This window comes from Pelobates fuscus, chromosome 1, assembly GCF_036172605.1.
Source record: "Pelobates fuscus isolate aPelFus1 chromosome 1, aPelFus1.pri, whole genome shotgun sequence".
Taxonomy (NCBI): domain Eukaryota; kingdom Metazoa; phylum Chordata; class Amphibia; order Anura; family Pelobatidae; genus Pelobates; species Pelobates fuscus.
Genome location: NC_086317.1, coordinates 157,062,770 through 157,070,205, shown reverse-complemented (window position 1 = coordinate 157,070,205; position 7,436 = coordinate 157,062,770). Strand labels below are relative to the sequence as shown.

The following is a 7,436-nucleotide window of genomic DNA, read 5'->3' as shown; positions in this document are numbered from 1 at the left end:
AGAGGACTGAAGGAAAGTGCACTGTGAGCAACTGTGCTCGTGGTGCACTTAACTTAAGATCATTTTAAACCCATAGACAAGTGCTAAAGCAGTGCTCGGAGTTTTGAAAGCACTGAACGTCTACCCAATTTCAGATGATTTGCCACTGAGGCACCTAAAGTACCTAAAATATAATAATCATTAAATAGTGATTTGTGATGAGATGGCAACTGATTTGCCAAATTTGGTAAAAACCAGTCAAGTTGGAAACAGATCTGTAAATTAGTCAGAATATAGTTTTCCAGTTTGCTAATCTTGACTTAAAATGTACTAATTTGATTTTACACTGACCACGAATCATTGTTCAGTGTTTGTTCCCCTAGGTCAGTTATAACTCAAAAACTCTTGATAGTTCTCCAAATATTTACAAACAGGTTTGTCTTCTCTATAGGTTACAAAACCACGTTAACTTCCCTCTCAGCTATTCAAATTCTTGACTGCTTTCTTAACAAATCATCAGCCACTTACCCTTTTCCCTCCCCTGACTCTGCCCTATTGCATCAGTTTTTTTCCCCTCATTCTACCTAGTCAACCAAGGAAATCAGATCAATTTTCAGGTGAGTCTTTCAAAAACAAATAAGCAAGTGGTGGTATATTATAAACTTTAAATTAATTTATTTGTATACAAATTATACAATATAATATCAGTTTATTCATTTGTTGCATGTTTATAAAGCACATCTCCATAATGTATTAACATTTTTATAAAAAAAAAAAAAAAAACTTGCATAGAAAATTAAAACACTACAAAATAATATTTCACAAAATTACCACCACCCAGAAAAAGAATGAACGGAGAATCAATAACAGCAATGAGGATTTCCACCAAAAATTATTATAAATTAAAATAATAAATAAATAGAAAATATATTATGTAAGCTAAAAAAAATATATAAATATAGATAATTAAATATTGTAATAAATATTAGCAATAATTAAAATATATTTACACCGACCCCTTAATGACAGAACAATTGCCATAGCAGCCATAATATAAAGGTATATGCTTAACCTTAACCTTTTGCCATGAAGTTAATCAATAATAAAAAAAAAAAGAAAGAAAGTATAAAAAGGGTACGGGAATAAAGTGCAGATATTTTGACTTCTTCTCTCAAATCAGGAAGTGTCTTTCCATCCAGGTAAACAAAATGTTTAGCTCACCCACAGCTTTCAAAGAGGCAGCTGCCATGTCTAACTACGGAAATACAAAGAAATAAACTGATGACACAATGATATGCACTGGTGGCTTTAATTTTATGCAAACCTAATTCATAACAGATTTATCAATACAATATTTTTCTTACAACACACTGGAGCATTGCCTTATAGTAATGTTACCGCCTAAAACTTTACTAGTATATTCTGACAATCTGTTCTAACCAAAACACATTAGGATTTATTCACTATTCTCCAAAGTGTGGCATATATGAGGAACAACCACTATTTATGGTCCAAATCTATCTTTCTCTTTTTCAATCCTAATGCTTCCCTTTTGTAAAATATATTTACACTTGGTTTTGTCTGAATTTATACCAGATCTTTATAGAAATAATACTTACATTAATGTGTATTTAAACTACAGTAAATATCTTTAAAAATGAGTCTGTGCAAATACAATACAGTTTTTTTTTTTCAAAACAGCCCCGCCTCAAGCCACACACCAGTTGCTCACACCCCTAAAATGAAAGAGTCCCTCTTTGTCCATTTTACATTTTTTGGAAGTTTGGAATTGTAGTGAAAAAAATAAATTATATATATATATATATATATATAGTTTAGAAAATAGCTCAGATATGGCAAAAAAAATCTCCTATTCGGCTATAATCAAATGCTACATTTAGCCACCATTTTGAGATTTGGTTTTCAGTTTACTATGGTTCGATGTCTAGTGAATAAAAGCCAGATATTAAAAATGGCTTGTAAAATAGTTTGAAGTTAGTTGGGCACACTTACACTCAGTAGAAAATGTCTACACTTTTTATTATGCTTCCATGTTTTTATCTTTACTCTTCAGCCCTCTTCTAAAAATCACAACATGCACAGAGGTTACACTTAAAATCAAGAATATAAAATGGAGGATTAAGGAAGTCCTGTCAAATTCTATGGATAGATACCTTGTAAAATTCAGCTTTCATACCCTCCACAATCTGGTGAGAATACATTCCACAGGGACATCTCATGGTTGATTGCTGGAATAAAATAAGGGATTAAATCTGCTGCATTCATTAACTTTTATAAAAAGTGGCACTCTAGAGTAAACATTAAAATACTGCTACTCTAGAGTAAACTTTAAAATATAAATAGCTATTTTCCTTATATTTCCCCTTTCCCCTTATTGTGGCAGTTTTTACTTAAAATTATATATATAACTCAAATTATATATATATATATATATATATATATATATATATATATATGCACTTTTTTATACATTTTCAGTGTCATATTTAATGGAAATTGCTATATTATGTATTTATTGTTTTTACTTTTAAATTGGATGTGACAGTAGACTATTGTAAAGCACAAGTGTAAAGCTAGGGGAATGCTGAAAATATGTGCAAAAAAAGGTGAAAAATTAAATGTAACTTCAAACCTTAGATTAGGAACCTCTTAGCCATAAATAAAGAATTTTAAAAATTGGCTTACATGTATGTCTTTGAATTTAAAAACGTAACTATGCAAAAATCATATTTAATAAGTGCTAGTTTTATTGATAGATATTTAATCTTTTCATTTAAATTACAAGGTTAAATGTGTAGATTGTGAATGCACGGTAGGGTATGATGGCAAAATACTTTTAAAGATATTATAAGACCAGATAGATTTAATACTTACACAGTGCTTGAGTTCAATATTCAGGCCAAGAATTGAGTTTGCCAAGTGGCTAAAATGTCTCTGTAAGGTTCTTGACCTATCGCTTACATTGGGGAATACATTGGCCAAATAGAATTTTCCTATCTTGAGTAGGAAACAGCAATGTTCAGAAGCCTGAAATATATAAACATTATTAAATCCATATGAATGAACTAGTCCTAATGTGTTTTACACCCCACCTCCTATAGAATGTAAGCTCGATCGAGCAGGGTCCTCTTCAACCTATTGTTCCTGTAAGTTTATTTGTAATTGTCCTATTTATAGTTAAATCCCCTTCTTAATATTGTAAAGCGCTACGGAATCTGTTGGCGCTATATAAATTGCAATAATAATAATAATAATAATAATAATAATAATAATAGTATTCAGTCTGTTAAAGCAGTAAAACATACCCAATACATAAATAACAGCTTCTACCAAATATCAGAACAATATAAAAGACTAAAAGAGTTTTGTCACAAAGGCTACTGCTGTATTGGTTGAGTCAGATCTGTTTTACCCACACCCTAACTTTTTCAAACTATTCATTCACTTACTCAACACAACTTCTTTCAGAAGGACCTAACTTGACTATGTGGCAAAGAAGGGGTGTGTATTTAGTGAATGTAATAAAGTTGCTATGCAACCTGGTAAACATATACAAGAATGGATCAGTACAGTAATCAATACCACTTCCCAGAAGATGTATGACTTGATAAAGGTTGGATACTATTTTTTTGGGTTCTGTACCTTTTGAGGAATTTTTAAAAAGACTGATGTTAGCAAAAGGAGTACTGGACTATTTTTTCCAATTTGCTTATATATTATCTGTCTGACATGGCTGAAGTCACTGCATTCTTTCTTTCCGAAGAGACTAAACAGAGTAAAATACATCCAGTTCCAATATCATTTAAGGAGACGACAAAGGCTTTGTTCACGTTTGTGGATTATGAAAGAAAACTGTCAACAGTTTAGCTTTAAATTTAATTTACAGATCGTTAAAACACACATAGTAAAATATATATATATATATAAAAAAAAAAAATTACAAAGATTGAAATAAATTAGTATTATTAATGTGTTACATCATCAGAAATTAAGCCAACTTGCCCACTTCTAATGCATGCCACTTTGCTATTAGTAAGCTTAACTACACTACACATTTCCACATATCTTCATGCTGATTGGTTTTGATAAGCACCCACACTGTTAGCCATGCCCCCTCTAGCTAATTCCCTATCTCATTCAGCTGCATTGTCTCCTGTCCTCTCTTATAGAGCAGAGGGTAGTCAGTTGAGTATACAGAGAACACACAAATAATACATAATAAACCAATTAAGACTGTTTTATATATATATATATATATATATATATATATATATATATATATATATATATATGTATATAATGGTGGTGTCCATTTGTTTCTGAGATCTAAAAATACATAAATATCTAGGTATGATTGCAAGGTAAGAAATCCAAGTATTTACCTAAAACACATCTTCTGCCTATCATTTGACTTCTTTTAGTTGAATACATTTATATCATTTTGCCAAAATTCAATTCATAGGCAAAAAGGGTGGTAGAAATCAGGTTATGCCATGTTATGTGGCAGAATGTGGATTAACAAAAACAGCAATGCTAAACAGCTTTAAAAAAAACAGTCTACTTACATGTATGTTGTTTAGTGTGTTGGCTTTCAGAAGGCTGATGTCTGTAATCAGATCTTCATTGTGCTGAATAAGGAATAACACAATGTTTAAAAAGATTCTCTGGATTGTGCTTCTGCAATCACTTCTTAAGTTCAATTTGTTAAACTAAATGCACACCCAAATTATTTAAAAACAATGTCCCCATTAAATGCATGGTCATCATTGAAGATGCATGCCTCACATACCTGTCATTTTAATTACTCAAACTGCAATCATAGAAGTAAAAGAATATTTCTGATCATATTCCCTATTTTGTCATTTTGGTTAAATGGTTAGACTTATGCTAGGGCCATATTCAAATACTCGTGGGAATAGCACGGCAAGACATTAGATAGGTGATGATACAGCACTATGAAAAAAACTATACTATATTTTCTTATCCATTTTACATTGTTTAGTAAATGTTCCTTATAATTGGTCATCAATGCAGATAAGTATGTATTTTTTTTGTATTATTTAACTTTAGTTGATCAGTTGTCACACTGTTGGTGACTTTTTTCATTTTTACATGTTGTGTTCCTTATTTGGGATAAATGACACAATTAAATATTGCACATTGTTACAGGATGAATATTTAAACAACCACACATTTTATGGTAGTTTTAGTTTATATTTCTTACATAAACACATAGAGTGTTACATTTAATATATTAAAAAAAAACAGAAAGAAGGAACGTAGATAACACAGTGTTCTTGACTATAAAGTTCTGCTCTTGATGTTAGAGCAGCTAAAAGAGAACAGTAGATATTTACCAAAACATCCTTTATGGCTTCAAAATGTCTTTTAAATTCGTAAAACTCAGCAAATACAGGGCATAAATTCTTCCTCTCACTTGCAACTGTGCTTGGCAGTTTTATCAGCAGGCAGCAAATCACATTTAGAGCGATATAATCAAACATGGTTCTGTTGCCTAAAATGATAGAATGGAACAATAAAATAATTGCATAACTCATTGACTACAAAAATCTTCATATATTTTATTTTTCATTTCTGTACTAATGCAAGTTTAGAAATTTTAAAAGCGGAATATGGATATTAGTTATCACGATTTTTTACATTTATTTTATTATTTCCTTGACTATCAATTTTTCAATAAAAATATTTTTGTTCACTCTTATGAAAGTAATGTATCTATTCTTGTTCAATGATGTTGTCATTTCTTAAAAATATATATTTTATGTGTTATGATTGCATGCAAAGTAAATTATGTTCAAAGTAATTGTAATGTCTTACCTGAGTACTTAGAATGGTCCTTTATGGTTCTTTCTGCCTTAGATGTATTGCAAAGCTCTTTCATTTGCCATCTTATATAGTAAATCATCTTTATTGATGGCCAATGAAATGTTACCTGTGGACATTTCAAGTGACATCACCTGCATCCTTCTAACAGTGACATTCTTGGTTTCAAATTATCTTTTACACCCACAAATTTTCAACTGTTATATTGTGTTTTGTATTTTCCCATGCTTGTCATATTTTTATGAAACAGGTTTTGGGTTAAGGATATAATTTTTTTTCTACATGCTACAGTCACTTCTTCTTTTGATTTCATGCCTTTCATTTTGCCTCTGACAGGAAAAGCCCGGCTTGCAATATTTATATTGGATACCTACTTTTATAGGAACAGTTTTCAGCTATAATTAATGATTTATTTAATACTTCTATCTTTTTCCTGTGCACATATGTAACAAAGCCCTTGAACTACATTTGCATTGAACAGGAAAAACAATAATAAGTAAAACAGTGAATAACTCAAACCTGCAATATTCTCAAAAAACACGAGCCTCTAGGCTTAAAGGAGTATTCTAAGCATATCGAAAAAAGACTAAAGTGAAATTGGGTGTTCCATTACAGTTGGAAAAAATTGGACCCCTGTTTCACTAAAAGATATCTCTAGAAAAATTGAATAAATGTACGGTATAACCTTTATTTGGCCGCTTACGGACAACACAAAAAACAAGTGAAGTAATAGTGACACACTCGTGAAAATACAGGTGAATTAAAAACTGAGTAAATGCAGTATGGATATTGTCCACAGGTAATGGAAATGGCAGTGATATCTGAATTGTAATTAGAGTATAGAGTACAATATATAGTACGGTATAGATTAAGTCAGATGTCACATACACCAAATTCCTCTAGAACTAGATATCCACAGTCTGTAAGACTTTATAGGTATCTCGGCTATACAGGTGGGATTGCACCGTCAGGCTGAGATGAATTGTATATCAATATTATTATTTGTTAAAATCAATAGTAGTACATAGGAGACTGTTTGGTCAATGGCGACCGTGATAGCAGCACCTATGTATATATACATATACACAACCACACAGAATAGACCAGTGAATACCATCTAATATCCAAAGTTCTCCTTGTAATAGTATACAATAGACGGGAGGTACATTTGATAGTGGATAGATGGCACTTCACTGGGTCGAAACAGTAGTGAGGGGGAGTGTCTCAGAACAACGATAGGGGTATATAATACATAGGTATAGGTTAAGGGTGAAGGGATTGGTATAGCAAAAAGTATCTAAGAGTAAGTTATAGTAACTGGTTAGGCATACAGATCCCATACACAGACTGATACTCGCCAACCACCCCAATATTTCCCAGATATAAAAGCCACTTAAACATATAAACCACCTAGGTAGGTTGTAATTAGCTCAAAAGTAGATTCCTCACACACTGCTGCTTCGAGGCAGCCTAACGCTGATAGAGATAGCTATCTAACTAACTTAGGAGAGTAGCTGTTTCAAAGGCATCCAGTACTGAAAAGGTTTGCACTAATACTGCTGTTAAGAGGAGTATCTCGTTCTGTCTCCTAT

General features: G+C 31.6%; 1 long non-coding RNA gene across 1 annotated transcript; it reads right to left on the bottom strand.

The window, feature by feature from the left end:
- Positions 1-973: 973 nt before the first annotated feature.
- LOC134589570 (uncharacterized) lies at positions 974-2,956 on the bottom strand. The gene is made up of 3 exons (XR_010086648.1): positions 2,875-2,956; positions 2,154-2,228; positions 974-1,234 (listed from the first exon to the last, which is right to left on the bottom strand). It is a non-coding gene; the product is annotated as an uncharacterized LOC134589570 (long non-coding RNA).
- Between the last annotated feature and the right edge of the window lie 4,480 nt (positions 2,957-7,436).